A 19,264-nucleotide genomic window follows, 5' to 3' on the forward strand; every position below is an offset into this window, starting at 1 on the left:
AAAAAAAAGAGAATATATTTTAGGGTTTTCTAGTCTGTTTTGTCGTGCTTCCTGAACATGCTAAAGATTTTGACTTAATTGTTGTGATTCTCTCAGAATGTTCACTAGTGTTGTATAAAATCTTTCAACCGACAATTGTTTGTTGGCCTCAACGAATTAGTCACTTCAGTTTATTACAGATACACCGAACACCTTTTCTGTAAATTCCTCAATAAAGCAGATCATAAAAACATGATAGAAGCTCAGAGAAAACGTGCTAAATTATGCTCTATAAATTTACAAAAGCAGCAACTTATCAAGGCGTGCAACACTTGTTATATATTGCAAATATTATTCTTAAGATTGGCAATACATTATCTTTAATCTATATACTTTAGTTGTGTTATTTATTTTATCCGATAATTAGAGAAAGGGCCTTATTGTCGTAAAATGAAGCTTGTCGTAAAATGAAGATTGTCGTAAAATGATGTTCTTTTGCTAAAACTGTTCCACTTAGGCAAACGCTTGTTTTCGTTTGTTTTAACGGTACTTTGAACACACTATTTGTTAGATCATTGTCACGTGCCCTTTATGAAATTATTGCTAACCCCGGAGACGGACGGACAATTAAAATTCGGTAAAGCCGACGGTCTAGGTGTATAAAATATAGAAATAATAAGGTGAAACTTATAACAAATTGACAAATTATGTCACGGTATTCAACAATTAAATTACAATTTTTCAACGCAATTGCTTCCATTGACTAAAAGACCTGTCCAAATTGCCAATTATTTCGTCTGGCAAAATTAAAAGGTGAGATTGTTTCCTTCTCGTGTCCCTTCTATGTTACTAATCTGTAACTTCCGCATGTATTTATTTGTCGGTACGTTCGGTACCCTTGTCTTTGTTCTCCCGGCCCTCCTTGTCGGTATTTCCGGTACCCTGGTTTCCATTTTCCCCACCCAGCGCCATCGCAATACCGTCTATTCTTCAGGCCCTCCACGTCTTCTCCTCTCTCTCTAATCTTCGGGTGGTGTCGTATCCCACCCGGAAAGATTCCCGTGGAATAGAAGGAACGCACAACTTTGCATCCTTTTTCACACCCAGGAGTATTAACACACGAACATGGCAAGGTTCTCGTTGAAGTAACCGCGAATTTGACCGTAACGCAATGGTAATTAACGGACAGGTAGTTTGCTTGTTTCGGAATCGGTCTAAAGTTGTAATATTACATAACACGTATTGAAATTACCCAATTATTTTGAATTTCGACCTCTATCATAAGACATTTTTAAATATGAGGTAGGAATTGTTGGCAGCCTTTCTTACACAACGTGACAATCATGCTGACGACATGGATGTTGTATGATTTTCCCAAAGGACACAACGACATGGCCGACCAAGGCTGGCCTGGGCGGCTATCGAACCCACCACTCTGAAATTACGAGTCCAACGCTCTGCTACCTGAAATATCGATGTTTCCTACAATCGGTCAAGTCAAAAGGAAACGGTCCCAATGTAAATATTTCCAAAGTATGCAGAATAAATAACTGTTTATGTATTTATTAATAAACAATTGTATGACTGTTTTCGTCGTATAGTTTGTAAATACAAATTGTATTTACTTCTCTGTTTCTCTAACTGTTCTTAGTTACAGTCGATCGTCTTGTGAAATAATGGATCCGTAGCTCGGTAGAACGTTTGCCAAGGTCCACTGACTTACATCATTGCAAATTTTCATATTTGTTTCTTGTATAGTTTTTCCCTGATTATGACGATCACGGTTCCTTTTTAAGATTGTTTATATGCATGCATGTACATGTGTGTGTGTGTGTGTTCTACTATCATATACTGATACAATTTGGGAACATTATTTTGTTATATAGTGAATGACTTAAAGGATGAGGAAAAGGTATATAAAGCAACCATAGCAGCAGTGCAACCATCCTTTCCGGAGAGGAAGATTCCATTTGCTTATTTTTGGCAAAATTATATTTTGTTTTAATTCACGCAACATTTTCTAAAAGACATACTGTGAACTGGCACAATCCTATTGAAAATAAACGTGCACGAATTTATTTGAGTTTAACGGCACGACAATAAAATTCAGCAGGTGTCATTGTTTATTCGCTGAAGATCCATCCGCGCTAAACGCATGTCGTCAGAGGCGACATAGTGGAAACATCCATTTGTTCTGCGTTGCGTACATTGTCGTTTAAGGAGGACATCCTATTAACTGGGGACAGGAAAGGTCGACGGTTCGCTGCTCCATTGCTTCGGTCTTTACTTTATGCATACTGGAAGTCAGAAACGCCGGTTATTTTATACATTTAAAATTTGCCTTTGAGATTAAATAGCTTCTTGTTGTTTTTGAAACTTATCAATGATGCAGCTTCTGATGATGTTGAAATGGGTCTTCCTCTCTTTTAGTTTATCAACCACTAGAATTCGTGCATGAAAAAACAACACAATATCCGTTTCCTGTCTAAAAGAGAACCAGGAATAATTACTCTTGCGACTTGGATGAGGTAATGAAAACCAAGCCAAACTATCACATTGTATGGCAGCTAAAACATTTCAGCTTTAGGCTGGAGAGTCAGTCATTGTAAATCTGCAACGAAAATGAAATATCCTTAAACATGAGTTTTCAAAACGTAAATGTTTTTAAAGGATTCATAATTCTCTGTAAGGCAAATTGATTCCCACTAGCGCAAACCTGTTTGACCTCGGACCGCGTTACTTTGTATGTATCTATCAAAGCCGGGTTCTTGAACATCCCTCTCGACCTTCTAATTCATAATCTTGTGTGGTGTTTCAACGGCAAGAAACACGGCCACAACTGTGATAGCTATAAGGTGAAAGTAGTCTATGCCAGATGTGGGTAAGAGGGTCACAATAGACAGCCCAAACGGTATCTATTTTGTGCGAATTGCCTAAAAGTACAGTTCGCACGTTCTAGAACCAGTCTGTCCTTGAAAGCTGGAGAGTGGGATCCAGTGCCTGGTACGGGACAAAAAGTCAGCTTTCCTGAGGCCAGGACATTTATAGAATATATGGATCCACTTATTGCGGTCTGTAATGTCTAATCTTGGGAGGAAACCGCCAATATATATATATATATATATATATATATATATATATATATATATATATATATATATATATATATATATATATATATATACGAATGATACATGGTTATAAGCTCAATCAAGGATATAGTCTTGGCGAATGTAAATCCCTTTCTATCAGCCAAGTAAACTGAAGATAATGTAGACAGATAAAAAGAAAGGGTGATAATGTATCGTTGTCTTCAAGAGAAACTGGTGCAATCCGGAGAATTGGTGACGTTATCGATCACCATCATGCGCCTTGGGACTAGAAAGACATGAACAATATATGAACAAAGGTAAAAGGGTTTGTTTCAATATACAATTTTGCCTTGTTAGTCATAAGGCGTATACCTACTTCCGTCCTGCTACATGATCCTATTCGTTGTTAGATCTTGTCATCTGCAATCAATATCTTTTAATTTTCTTGCCTCGAGACGTTGGTAAAGACGTGTGAGGGAGTCATTCGATTCCGATATATTTATGATATAAAATTCCCAAACCTCAAAGACCTTAGTAAAGATTGAGATTTACCCAAGCCGATTGGGAAACGTTTCAATCCCTCTGCGAGTAAATACTGACAGCTCATGATTTAGGCAGCATATGTGTTGAATATGTGTTCGTTGTCCTAGATTGCATCCCTTATTGTCAGAGGAGAGCATTGTTGTAGTTGCATAGAGGAAAGGCCGGTGGTTGTTGCCACAGTACAACAAATTAATTTGTCCGCATCTTTGACTAGAAGGCTATGATCAATGGGCTAGTTACGCGGTCATTTCAGGGGATATGTTAAATATATTAAAGACATTCAGTTTAAGCGACCTATATAGCACATCTCATCTGAGATGAAATCACATATTATTGTTCTTCATTCTTTATAGAGGACACAGTCGCAGCGGGTGGTGGCATGGGTCAGTTTAGGAAAGATTTTTCTCTGTTCGCGAGTTCATTACCATGTAAACTCCATTACAGACAAATACAAAAAACTGTGTACAAATGGAAAAGATATGTAGAGGATATTTTGAATGCCAATATAATTATAATTCCAGGGAAATTTATTATGCAATGTATTTCTGATGGAAGCTAGAAGCAAACATATTTCTTATTCATCTTCTCAAAGTAGGCTAAAGGAGAAGAAAGAAAGCGTGCTTCAGTCCAAAGTCGCGCATCTGTAAGAGATCCTATTAATAATGATATGGCAGAATAAACATCTATTGAATTACAACTATTAAGACAAAGAACAGTTATAACATGATCATGTGCCAAATGGGTTAATGAACACGATCATCTTACTAAACGCTTTTATCAGCTGACATCTTTAAGAACTAAAACGAAATACAATAGAAAACATGTTTTATAGCAGATTATATAACTCTTTTGAACTGCCATATTCACCATGAGATCTTATATATATTAGCATCACGGTTGTTAGCAGTATAACAATATTTTAAAACGATACGTGACCGCTCCGGTGGCCTAGTGGTTAGAGCGTCCGCCTCGGATGCAGGAGGTCGTGGGTTCGATCCCCAGCCGAGTCATACCAGATACTTAAAAACTGATACTTACAGCTGCCTCGATTGGCGTTCTGCATTAAGAGGTTAGTGTTAGGACTGGTCGGCCTGGTTTCAGGATAATGTGACTGGGTGGGACATCATGATACATGTCTGCGACATGATGTCCAAGTGTTAGTCATCACCATAAACTGCCACATTGCAGACATCGTAGCGATATGACTGAAAAATTGTTAAAGCTACGTTAAAAATCAAAATCACAAATCACATCAAAACGATACGTAAAGAAAAATAAACGATACAAATGAAGAAACCTTTGAAAGGCATGAATGTTGAAGTATTTGATAACATGGATAATAGCAATATTCTTTTTTTACGGATTTACGAAAATGAACATTGTTCTTTAAAGACAATGGAAATTGTTTGTCAGTTATAATAATTAGGCTGTGAAACTGGTAGAGTCTAAAACAAACATGCACAATCATTAAGTATGTTCGTGGGCAATGAAGACAATTCATGAATTCTTAGTGTCACGCATCTATTTGAAATAATTCCTATACATTTTCCTTTTTTCTATAGCCAGCAGAATAGGAAGCAGCAATTCTTATCTATGTACTAATTGCGAAGAGATTCATTTCATCATAAAATCAATTTCGGATCAAAAGTGTTAGCAGAAGTAACAAAATAACAAGTTTTTTCTCCTTTTCTGCCTTTAAGTAGCTGTTTCTTTAGGTAGACTGGATTTCGAACGTTCATAAAATTGAGCCTTTTTGGTGATGCATTTAAAAATGAACGAATCTACTCGACAATGAAGCTAACACTTGCTCGATAGAGATTGGACATATATAAGGGTTGTCATAGGTCTAGATAAGGCGATCCACCTTCTGATATATATGACTTACAAAAGAAGGATTAAACATAAGAAAAACGATAATGGTTAATGGTACTACAATGGATGACCAAATAGTTTAGACTTCACAATGTGCTGATGAAATTGTTGAAATGGCAGGGACTGTAGCGGAATGAAGCATGGATAGAAATTGGATTTAGCAAAGGTAGATACTGACAGCTATGTCACGAATGAGGTTTTAACATGTGACTAAAAATGAATAAGTCTGATTCGTGTGGATAAAATACGACAATGTATTTAGCGGAGTGATGCGCACATAGTTCTAGAACCGAATATAAAGAAGTGACATATAAAAAAATGGAACTTATCAAAACATGTAACGGCAACGAGTATTACAACACGAATCCATATTTGGAACGTATAAACAAATAGTATTGTCATATGGGTAAGACACCATGGAGGATTAATGTTCATAAGTTATATAAAAATATATGTAATCCCCATGTGGGACCTCGAAAGTGGCATAGGCCCGATGCGTCATCGCCTTAGTTGGCTAGAAGCGACTTAGTCGACCCAATCTGTTTGCTGTGGGTTGCGAGCAGAGGTGATGTAATTAAAACAAAGTATAACGGAAATGTAATAGAAAACATTAGCTAAAAAGAACAAACCCCTGTCCGAATCAAATCGTTTCTGATCATATTAACGATGTATAGCGTCTTAGCAATAATGATATAGAAAAGACATACCTGTGTTAAAAAGAGACTAAATAAATGTAACAATCGCATGTTAGAACATTATAGAAAAAATGTAATATATATCGAGAATCGGATATGACAAAGGAATATTCAAATGTAAAGGTAAAGATGCAAGAGTAATAAACCACCACTGCAGAAAGATTTTATTCCATCAACCAATTTTGTGTTTATGATTTTCGTCCAATGTTCTGTGACATTCTCAATGTAATAACTAGCACGGTGAATATCAATATTAATACGCTCGTCGGAGTCAAAATGTGCCAAAAACGATTTGGATATCTGATAAGAAAATATAGATATCAGGCATTAGTAGAGACTCAGCATAAGCTGTACTTAATAATATAAATGACTTGAGAAAATCTGAAAATAACAATAAACAGATGGTACATGAAATTTCTGACGAAAGTGCAACAGTTCTCTTAACTAGTACTAATACCACATTAGCCGATAGAAACGATGAACATCTATACAATAATAAAGTATAGTGTATGCGAATTCAAAATATCCTATCGTAAACTGGGTATCAATTTATCTTGATTAATCTTAAAATTACAAACAGACTGCGGCTAGATACAATATTTAAGGAAGGATTTCGTGATCAGTTTATACAAACATGAGAATCATCCATTACTAAGTCGAGAAAAGTTTATGATTATATAATTTTTAAAATGGAATGCAAATTAGAACATTATTTATTTTGATACTTATAAAACATATATAGTCAGACATAATAATATTATGAACATTTGATAACAGTTTACTGATAGAGAATGGAAGATCGGACAATTTGCCTAGATATAACAGATTGTGTATGCTTTTCTTTAACAAATATGTGGATGCTGAATTTCATTATCTCCTTGAAAGTAGCTATTTCAAAGAACAAAACTACTATCCAAGCGCTTCTCTATGAGACTAAATGTATCAAATTTAAAGCATTATAGGTTATGATAAATATGGTATTTTAAAACCATCTAAAATTATTGATATTATTTTATTAAAAATTCGTTAATTTCAAATCATCTTTGCTAGATGTGTATATTGTTCTATCCTTGATTTATACTTTATTAATATTTTTTTAAAGGAAGAGAATAGTACTATAGGTTAAACAATGCAGAGTAATGTATATGCTAGAGATAACTTTCTGTTCCACATTTAGTACTATGAGAAAAAATACATCGCCCATGGCTGGTGTACACGGACGCAAAAACGAGATACTAATATGTTCGTCAAATGTAGCCTAAGTGTAATAAAGAATTTTTTCGTTTGTCATTTATCGATATGTAAGAACAAGATATAGGTCTTTCCCAGGGCAGTAATTTATCTGTTATGCTTGGTAACATCAACCTTAAAATAACTACCAAGAGTTTTGCTCCTGGTGTGGATTGCTCTCTATATGTTCATGATTTCCATGTAAATTATCGGCTGAAAAAGCCAAATATAAGCGAGCTTGAGAACTGGGCTACTGTCAATGTTAGATTATCAAAATTATAAACGGTATGAATGCATATCTGTCTTCTACAAAGTAAACATTACCCTAGATTCACCTTGGATGGAGCACTATACCGGATGTTGAGGCAGCAATGCTTTTAGGTAGTGTCTTCCACAGAAAAATCCGTCCTCATTTCATACATTAATAGTTTGATACCTAAATGCTTGAAACACCCTGATTTACCCAGAGCGGTAGCACACACTGAGTGGATATTGATGAAAAAGTCATCTATAACCAATAACGAACCTTGGCTTTGTTAGATACAAACTGGACTATGGTATTGCTTCTTATGGTTCAGCCAGAAAGTCATACTTGAAGATGCTTGACCCAATTTGCAATCAAGCAATTTGACTCATTTTTTGGAGCATGTAGGTGATCCATATATGAAAGTCGTCTTGTTAAAGCAAATTAACCTCCATTATCACACCGCAGAAGAACAGTGTATTTAAAATATAACCTAACATTAAGATCCAACCCATCTGAAACCTGCTTTTGAGTCTGACACTACAAACAACATTGTCAATGAAAACGTCAAATGTCTTCTTCTGTGTCCCTTGGTATTTTAATATTGACCGTATTGTTAGAATCACTATTAGTTACTATAGAGTCATTCGAAATGAATGGTTCAACATTCTTCCTAATCAGATAAAACTTGGGTATGGTGTCCCAACAAATTTGTACGACTATGACATTGCTATCTTAGAAATAGGAACATTTGCAAGAGTTTTATCATTCTACTGATACTTATTCATTAGTTTGTGACAATCAGAAATAACATGCCTTCTATCTTTACAATACGAGCACGTAGGAAGCGAATATGATATCTGAACAGTCTGAAGTTTGATTCCTAATAGTTTACTCAGATTTGGGAACATTAAGTGAGACTGAGATTATTTCTGGGAAAGATTGCTGAGAGGAAATTTTTTATTAGTTAAGGAATAATTGTCAGCTGTACGAGCAGCGTCTCACATTGTATATGACTTGCTCGCAGAGAGTAGCATTGAGTTCACTATGTACGCCAATATTTTTCTCTCTTCAATTAATATGATTTATTTGAAGGTATCATAATCTTCATACACCTTTTGGATGAGCACTACCTATCAAATAATCCTTCGTATTCGACGAGACTCATATAATTTCTAAACATTTGTCGATATGTCTCATGTACCAATTTATTACTACTCACGGTAAATTCATTAACCATATACAAATTTACACTTTTTCCTGCTGTCAGTGAAGTACAGACTTTACGAGCTTTGCCAATACCTACACACTGTAATAACAATGTAAAGTCATCTCTTGGCCATTGACAATTTTCAATAATTTTCATAAAGTGAGGAAAATATTGATCTACTTCCTTTTCGTTAAAAATGGTAATAACCTAATACGTTTAGTAATATTGAAACCTGAACCAAGTGACGTTTGGATTGCAAGTAATCATTTGTTTAATTTTGATAGGATTTCCTTTCCTTTATTCTTTTTCCCTATATATTTACATGTCTTTTCTTTCTTCATCAATTGCATTTCTTTGACATTTCTTTATTCTCGTTCTCTTTCCTGTTTTTAAATTTGAATTTGAATTTCTCATTTTCTTCATTCTTTATGAAATTATATTTTCATTTTTCTCTTTCAACTTGATTCAGCTGAGTCTCTTGTGTCCTCTTATGTGTCTTATTTCGTAGATAAACTTTAGATTTCTGTCATTTCTTTCTGAAGGTGATGTCCATTTGGTACGCTACTTTCAATTATATATATAAGTTCGATTCAGAGCCAGAAAAAAAGACTTGTTAATTAAACTCAATGCACATTTATGAAAACTATTCTTTTCCATTAAACACTGTATATACATCAGTTATTTCCTGTTCGGCTAAAGATGTTTCTACTTCGGAAACGGAATAATATCTGGTATGCTCAATCAATTCGTATTTCTTTAAAGACCCCAACCATTACTGGGTCCGATTAAAAACAAAGGTCTCTATTTTAGATTACATTGTGAAATATTGTTTCTATAAGATGTGATGGATAAATGCCAGGGAATAAGAATATTCCAAACGAATGTGATTTTAAATTTAAATATTATATATATATATATATATATATATATATATATATATATATATATATATATATATATATATATATATATATATATATATATATATCTGAAATAAAGTATTAAAAGGATCGTATTCCGTACAACCTCTCACTTTCTGTTGCGACTCTATGGCCTTAAACTAAGTAACATAAAGAAGCAAAGTAAACAGTTTTGTAACAATTTACAAATAATTTAAGTCTCTAATACATGAAAAGGAAATGTAAGAAGATCTTGTATTATCAAGAGTTAATGCAAAAAATAATCCTAAAAGTCGTATCAAGTCACAATACATAGTTTTCCGAATTACTTCGTGACCTAGAAGGTACTAATGTAGCAATATGTTTATCATTCTTGAAAACGCTGAAGTGGCAACAATTTTGATTTAACAAAATGGTATAATCCGATACTCTTTTGAATGAAAATTCATAACACCAAAATTTTAATTTAGTCAGTATAAGTAAGTTAGTGAGTGATTTGGATTTGTAATGCAGCTTTAACAATTTGTCAGCCATATGTGTATGTTTATAGTGATGAATAGCACCTGGGCATCATGTATCAAACATGTAGGATAAAATTCCACCCAGTCACATTATCCCGACACCAGGCCGACCAGTACTAACACTAAACTCGTAATGTTGAATATCTAGAGAGACAGCTGCTAGTACCAGTTTTATGTTTTTGGTAAGACTCGGCCGGGCGACCTCCTGCATCCGAGGTGAAAGCTCTAACCTATTAGGCCACCGCAGCCGTTAACTGTGTGAGAATGTTTGCAGAAACAAGTCTCTGGCAATGAGATTAAAACATAAAAATTCGTTGCAATTTGCCAGGAATTTAGTCTTAGTCATATTCAAACTAATTAGAAAATAAGAAAACCAGAACTAAGCTTACGCAGCACTTATGTAGTGACTATTATAATGATCTATTCCAGTCGTGCATATGTTCACTCCTACGTTAATATCCCGTCCAGCAGTGCACATGTCCACTTATACGTTAATACCCCGTCCAGCCGTGCACATGTCAACTCCTATGGTAATTTTCCGCCCAGCCGTGCATATATCCACTCCTATGTTAATATTCCGTCCAGCACCTTTGCCACCGGATTAAGCACTTTATAACTCCTATAAATAATTTTGTTATGTATATCTATACTATTTGCAAATCGTGGCAGATGAATTTGTCTATGTTATGTATAGTTTTTGTTCATCACTGTAAAATTGTAATTATTATATATAATCAAAATATTATATAAATACAAATTTTACACTGGTATACAATTTCATGTTAAGAAGTTAAAATTATAAATTGCGTGGGTCCATGTTGACGTAGGCGCTTATGATAACTAATAATAAGACCTGTTGACAACTTTGGGTGAATTTCTCATTTGCTTGTGAGGTCATGTGGCTTCTAGGAAGAATTAAGTTATTTTTCTTTGAATGGGTTAGGTTGCATGAATAGGTGTTTTGAAATATTAGATTAAGCAGGAAGATCTATAGCGTGGAATATATTGAGACATGCATATATGTTTAATGTTGTGTTTAGATACGTTGAGAGAAGATTTTTTAGTGATGCTGATTTCAATTACAAAGTGCTAATTGAATCAGAAGAGTATTCTGAGACTATTCCAAATTGTTCAAAGGCCTTCTGGACAATTTCATTGTGATACTTACATCCGAAAATCAGAAATTAATTTGGGACATTCAATTCCTTTTTGGAAATGAATATAATATTTTTGGATTATTTTAGATTCAGTCATACCGCTACGATGTCTGCAGTGTGGCAGTTTATGAGAAAATAGGATTATTAATGAGAAATTCACCCAAAGTTGTCAACAGGTCTTATTATTAGTTATCATAAGCGCCTACGTCAACATGGACCCACGCAATCCTGTAAAACCGCTCCAGTAACCTAGTGGTTAGAGCGTCCGCCGGTAGCGGGAGGTAGTGGGTTCGAAACCAGGCCAATTCATACCAAACACTTACAAAAATGGTGCGAACAGGTGCCTCGCTAGACGCTCAGCATTAAGAGATCAGTGGCACTGCTGGTCGGCCTGGTGTCAGGATAATGTGACTGGGTGGGACATCATGCTACGTGTCTGCGGCATAATGTCCTAGTGCTAGACATCACTATAAACTGCCACACTGCAGACATCGTAGCGGTATGACTGAAGAATTGTTAAAGCTACGTTAAAAATCATAATCACATACAAACATAATCCTGTACGTTTCTCTTGTATTTTCTTTTTATAAATTTGATAAGTACATTATTGCATAAGTTATGCAAAGCATTCTGGTTTTACTTTTTATTGTTGCGTAGTTTATGACCATAACATATATTGACGGCTCGTCTGGCATCTGAAATTCAGACACGTTTCAGAAATATTGAACTTACTTTTGCTTTATAAATTCGTTTGAATACAGACATTTTATTATTCATAGTTTTATGATTTCATAGTTTTGTTTCCAATCTGAATCAGTAACGGTCTCAGTGTTTAAGGAAAGATGTGTTACTGGAGCTCGCCAACTGTTATCCTATTGCAGATATACAATTATCACTATTTAAGCAGAAGGTAAAACTATTTTTATTAAGTATTTGTTGGAAAAGTACACTTTTGATACTGGTGCTGTGGGAATAATTAATAAGTCTGTATCTAGCTCTGAATTGAAATTACAAGAAATACAATTATAAAGTCAGGTGGAAGTTCAGCTAAGGGAACGTCCACTTCAAAACGAAAAAAGAATGTAAATGCAAATTCAAAAAGAAGAAAGAGAAAGAGCAGTTTTAGTAAAGAAGGATGAAAAGGCAGGGAAAGGATATAAGGCAAATGCAAGTTCAAGAAGAAGCAACGAACGAAAAGGGGAAGAGCCACAAATGCAAATGCAAATACAAAACGAAGAACGAGAGATGCAAATGAAACTGCAAATATCAAAACAAGAAAGAGAGATGGAAACACAACTGAAATTAAAACAACTAGACCTGGCAAGTATAATCAACTGCAATCACGAAAATGTAGATTTTGCTGTTACAAAACATAGCTAGTTAGCACTCCCATTTATAAAAGATGTCGGTAAATATTTTTCACATTTTGAATAAAACATTGCTGAAAACTGGAAATGGATAAACAGCACCAGACGTTGTTACAACATAGTGTACAGATTGACTTCGTTTGTGAAGTTTATAATTCACTGTCATTAGAAGCAAGTGTTCATTACGATTTGCTGAAAGGAATGTATATTGAAGGGTTATGCCTGGTACCTGGGGCATATCGTCTAAAGGTTCGGGATTGCAAAAAAATGAAAATATCCAAACGCATGTTTGCTTAAGGATAAATAACTCCTGTTTGATAGGTGCTAGAGGAAGAATTAAAGATCTGCATCCATATTTACGTCAAGATTTATCTAATAAACACATTGTAGTTACTTTGGAAAACTATGCTCGTACAGCTGACGATTATTCTCTGACTCACCATGTTTGCTTTATCTGTAAGTGTTCCTCTCAGCAGATTCTTAGTAAGCAATCTATTCAGACATATGTGAGTACTTAAAAATATTAATCTGACACAACCTATAAGAATCAACTTTCTGATAAGACCAGTCACGAATTAGTATTGCTTTCTACGTGCACTTATTGCAAGAAAACAAGGTACGCTATTTCTGGCTGCTATAAGTTAAAAATAAGCAACGAAATAAGACAGATATGTTTCAAATGGTCTTGTTTCTCAGAGATGAAGGTCATGGTCATGTATTGGAACCAAAACATTAGTTGGGTCAAACAAACACTAGTTTGATTTTATTATGAAGAATTGTGAAATATTTTTCTTTAAAGATTCTATATCGTTTTCATTCTGTTCTTGATTTTAGAGCAGCAAGAAATAATCTTCAGGCTAATCACTCGAACATGAATTTAAGGCACTATAAAGGTAGAAAGAAAGAAATATTTTCTGCTTTGTGACAAATATCAGGATCTCTCGCCATACCTCAAAGTTCTCTTTAGGCTAGACATTATATAAATACATATGTGATAAAGGGGTATAATGATAGAGATATAACGGTTGTTCATTCAGTCAATTTAGGTGTAACCGCCCCACAGTGAATATTTAAGTAATGACATTGAATTCAACCAGACTTTGGTTTAATCAATCTTCAAAATTCAAAAATAAAACAGAATAGGGAAACTTTCGCATCTCCTGCCACATGTAAACAAGGAATTAAATTAGCGAATATGTAAACATGAACACTTTTGGCCGCACGTTAAAACCCTAAGACACAAAATCTACCTTGATGTTGAAATTGTAGATTCTACATCTAAAAATCAACATCCTTATATAATGAATCCCTTCAAAGAGGAATATATGAAAAAGGAAGCTGGATATTTTTTGGGATAATGATTTCATTGAAAGAAGCAAACGTAATTGGAGTTCACCGTCTAGTGCCGAGATGACATAACACTTTTCGAATGTGCACTGAGTATAGAAAAATGAAGAAAAATCACCAGAACAGATTTATTTTCATTACCATCTAGAACTGATGTCTGTATTAACACAGCTGGAAATGAAAGCTGAACCCCTTAACATGCTTTAAGCACTTTACTTATACGGTCAGATCAAACAATGAAATTTCTGCCTTTGCAACTCCAGATGAACTCTATCAATATAAGGTAATGCCATTTGGTATGAAAAGACCTTCCTGAACATTCCAGCGCTTAATGGATATAGTAGTTACATGTATATATGGCTGTGACGTGTCCATCGACGATATCATCATATACAATGACGCGTAGAAAGATCAACTGTAGATTAGCAGCGAATTCTTCGGTCGACTAAGCGAGGCATATTTGACAATTAGATATGTAACAGTAAGTTTTGCCTAGCTTGTGTTTCATCTGTATGGCAATTTGAGGGACATGGTATAGTTAAGTCTCTAGAAATTAAGAATAAACCTGAGTTCTCAATACTTATACCATAAAAGAAACACCACCACCCCCAAACAAAACAAAACAAACCGCCCTAAAAAAAAAAAAAAACAATAATAACAACATCCCAGCCCGGAAAACAACTGACGCAATGGCTGGGTATGGTTGGATCTTATCGGAACGTTTACTACGTTTTTCCATTATCGCTGAGCCCCTGGCCAATTCTTTTACATAAGAAGACCAATTTTTGTTTGACTTGTAAAATATATTAAGGGCCATAATTAAAAGCGCAGCAGGTCTTTCAAGTGCAATCATTTAAAATGTATGCTGATGCATGTGATATAGGTGTTAAATGCGTATTGATTCAATACAACAAATCTGGCTTTGATCGTTCCATTGAAATAATGCTCTACATACTTTTAAAAAAGCACCAGAGTGATTATTCCACTATTTAGAGAGTGTTTGGCTTTAATGTTAGCTTTACTACATTGTTAACCGTATTAAGAGAGTAGATTGCGTACGGTCTGTGAATAGCTGTTGACATAGGTGTTTACGATAACGTATATTAATCTTAATAATAAAGAGACGTTGGGAACTATTGGGGAATGTTTCATCGGCTGGTGGGGCCAGGTGGGTTGGTAGACGAATTTAGTTAGTTTTAATACATGGGTTAGGTCACTTGGATAGGTATTTTGTTATAATATATTGAATAGTAAGGTCTAACGCGTGAGGTATATTGCGACATATAATCGTAATGGACTCTTGAAGATGTATATAAGGAGAGAAATGAGCAGTCGTATTCATTCTTTTTGGATTCATTCTTATTTAGTTTATATACGTCGAGACGAGACCATTGTTCGGATTAGTCATTGGAATTACAAAGTGCTCATTGGGCTAGAACGGCATTTTGTGAATATTGTGATTTATCCAAAGAAGTTATGGACAATGCCCTTATTATATGCATATTTGAAGATTAGAAATTAGTTTTGGATATTCGATTATTTTGGACTTGAACATACCATTATAGGATTATGTTTGGATTCAAGTAGTAATATTGTAAGCACCTATTACATATTTGTTTTATAACTTTGATGTTTTGTTAAGTTTTACAAAGCTTGTTGGTTTCGCTTTCTTCTATCACTTAGTTTACGACCATAGAGTCGTAACAATGTAAGTAAATGACTCCTATCAACTTACATGCAAACACAAAGTTAAATACATCCGCAGACTGAAAACAAGAGCAATACTAGAAAATAGGAACTATGAATATGTGCACTTCTTTATTTCCAGTGCATTTACTTGTCAGTGTCGCAACACAAACCATCTGACTTCATCATCCAATAGGAAATTACGCCTATCCTGTCAAGAGGTTTAATATATAGGACACGAAAGCAAACCCATGATCAATTTATTGCTAATTGTAATCAAAATTCTTGAAACAACCGTTGAAGGTACAAGATGGATGTACATTACATGATGAACATATAATTTTGTACAATCACAACATCAAACAGATAAAATTATGTAAGGTGGTGTGAACTGTTTAATTTTGATACATGCATATAGGTATTGAAATAAGTCAGTTTCAGGCATAGAATGTGTGAGGTCGAAGGTGAAAGTGGCCAATTTTAAAAATGGAATATCCAGTATCTTGATTCCTAAAGGCGTTGTCACTGACCATGGAAGTTCGAGGTACAATGTAGATCATGTTCTAAATGTATCTGCTTAGTTTAGGTGTTAAAATTATATTAGACACGTTTATACATTCTTAATGCATTTGATTTACATCAAAGATATATTGTCATACAGATATTGATTGTTATCTAGAATGAACAAAAACTGTTCAGAGCAATTTACTGCACGTACCAGTCTGAAAGCAGCCATAAGTTGGAATAATTCTGATTGGCTCATTGGTGTAGAAGAGATGGCTATGCAACAAAGCACATGAACGGTTCAGAGTTGTTTATCTTGGAATAAAAAAGTCATGAAGTATGTCGTAAACGACATATATCATACCACAATGGTATTAACTGTTACAAATCGATAAGGGTTCGGCATTACCTCCACCTTCACCTGCTTGGTTTGACGTAAGGTGTTTAGTGTGTGTGTATGAGTGTGTGTGTGTGTGTGTGAAGATGCCCATGAAGATGCCCATTTGATTTCACAATCCTAATGATTACCTGGGTCAATTTTCTGTACCAGATGTTTTTTTATTTGCTTCTTAAAACAGGAAGCATTGTCATGGTCGTTTAAAAACAGGTGCACTATTTTTTAACAACATTGTCTAAAGGGCGAGTGAAAATTTGTTTCAAGGGCATTGCACGGAGAACATCATCACCTTAAACATTTCGGATGTCAAAAAGAGATTAGAAGAATAAAAGCAAGAGATTCAAATTTGTGTAAACTATCTATGGACAAAGCATTTATTATGCCATACTTTGCACAATAATCTTGGCATTACTATTTGCGATAAAGAAGATTCAGAAGAAAAGGATCACATTCTCATAGATTGTTTTTATTATATAAAATGTTTTCAAGCTGTCACTGTTTATTTCTAGTTCTTCTATGAACAGATCAACCTACTGGATGTTTGAATTTTATGTGAGATGGTAACGCTTTTGTCCGACTGTCCTCATATAGCTTATTGTATTGCAGTTTACTAACTTTTTCTTCACAATAAAAGCACCCATAATTGTTTGAATTTAGTAGACTGAATGTACATCCATTACAATAATTGTTCCATCCATCTGTAGAGTACATTCATTCAATTTCCTCTTTCAAATAATATGACCAGGGTTTTTAACAAAATGAATAGAAATAAAAGTTGAATGCTTGCAAAACCTTTCATTTTGAAAATAATAAAAGTTTATAAAACTTTAAACATTCACTAAGATAAAGCTATAGCCATGAACAAATAACGTGAAAAAATACAGGAAAACCGGCACACTGAAAACGCATGGAAGGGTTTCCCACATACCCACATTGGCCGAGCTGGAAATTGATGCCAACTGTAGGGATTCAACATGTTGATGCAAATGTATTTGGTTTGAAAATCATGAGCTAAAATTATAACAAGGAGTTGCTTTAGTATTACAATTCCCTAATTCCATTTTGTCAAATTAGTTAATTAATGACAGACTATCATTTTACCATGATTATAACTAAATGCCACGAAAGTGTGGTGGGGGAGGTTATTTAATTAAACATATGTTGTACATTTTCTCTTTCTGTTCTGTCAACAGGTAAAGTATTATACTTTAACAAACACTGGCCTTTTCATCGACAAATATTCCGATCATTAGTGACACTCAAGTATTCATTCAAAGTCCGGTTGTAACTAGGGCTGGTATTCATCATCAGACATGCATGTATGCACATATTGCCAATCTACGGTTGCAATACATATACTATAACAGGCAAACACATAATAAAAAGTCTTGCTAACATGGATTTGACCTGAATTTGCTGCAAAATATATTCATGAGGATATAACAGAGATAGATCTGAAAACCCTTAGTTTACTAATACAAACGACGTTGGGGCGCAACTTCATTTCCAGAGAAGAATCAACGATGAAGATTTACCTTAACTGGAACTTTTGAAATTAGTTCAAACCAGTGTGATACACTATAATTCATTTCATCGGTTGCGAGTGTTGGATAATTGGATAATGTAGAGACTGTGAGTACTTAACTTTGTCAATTGATGCATGTTTTAAAGGTAAGATATTTTGTTATACTATTCACTGATTTAGGATCTATTGTAAAACGTAATTCCGAACCATTTTATGTCTCCAATAGAATATCATAACCAGAAATACATTGTATATTAAATGGGATAAACATGCAGGAAGTTAGGGATCAATTCGGGATGTTTCCTTGTTTAACCACTTAAGCCTTAAATCACGAATTTTCTCATGCAAAAAATACGTATATAACATGGAGAGTAGTCCATTATAAGCGGTCGATAATTATGGATATATTCATGTTAAATATATTTACATCATACAAAATGAAAAAGTAAAATGCAATCTACATGTTTGCATAGGACGTGAATAAGTTTCTCTAAATTTGTTATGTTCTGAAACAAATATCCTAGAGGGTGTTTTGACTGTCGAATACCTGCACAATTTATTTTCTACATGCAAATCGCTCAGGTTGTGTAACATTGCAGCAATGAAAATTGTTTTGGCACATATGTGTGTTCACATTAGTTTCCATTGATGATATGCTTTTTTAAACAATAGCTATTCTGGATAATAAATGGGGTAGGACACAAAGTGGAATGTCTAATAGGAACTAGCCCACTAAGCTTTTTGCTCACAAATTTGTAAACCATTCACAAAAACATTATACTGTTTCAATATGAATAACAGCTGGTTCAGTAAATCAAACTAATTGTCATATGATTAATTTATCTCTTAAAGACTCACACACACGCACACACACACACACATTGCGAATTGAATTTTATATGGCCGTTCTCAGTACTAAAATCCACCAAATTTAAATTATACTTTAATTCTTGAAATCGGGAACGACGATCTGATAAGAGAAGACAATAACAATTG

The 19,264-nt window shown here is 34.4% G+C and overlaps 1 long non-coding RNA gene across 1 annotated transcript; it reads right to left on the reverse strand.

Annotated features, from left to right (window-relative positions):
• Positions 1–887: 887 nt before the first annotated feature.
• LOC149791503 (uncharacterized) lies at positions 888–11,013 on the reverse strand. Its single transcript, XR_016423368.1, has 3 exons — positions 10,675–11,013; positions 4,653–4,819; positions 888–2,590 (listed from the first exon to the last, which is right to left on the reverse strand). It is a non-coding gene; the product is annotated as an uncharacterized LOC149791503 (long non-coding RNA).
• Between the last annotated feature and the right edge of the window lie 8,251 nt (positions 11,014–19,264).

The sequence above is a fragment of the Sinohyriopsis cumingii genome, chromosome 9 (assembly GCF_028554795.1).
Source record: "Sinohyriopsis cumingii isolate HCF-2022 chromosome 9, ASM2855479v2, whole genome shotgun sequence".
NCBI lineage: Eukaryota > Metazoa > Mollusca > Bivalvia > Unionida > Unionidae > Sinohyriopsis > Sinohyriopsis cumingii.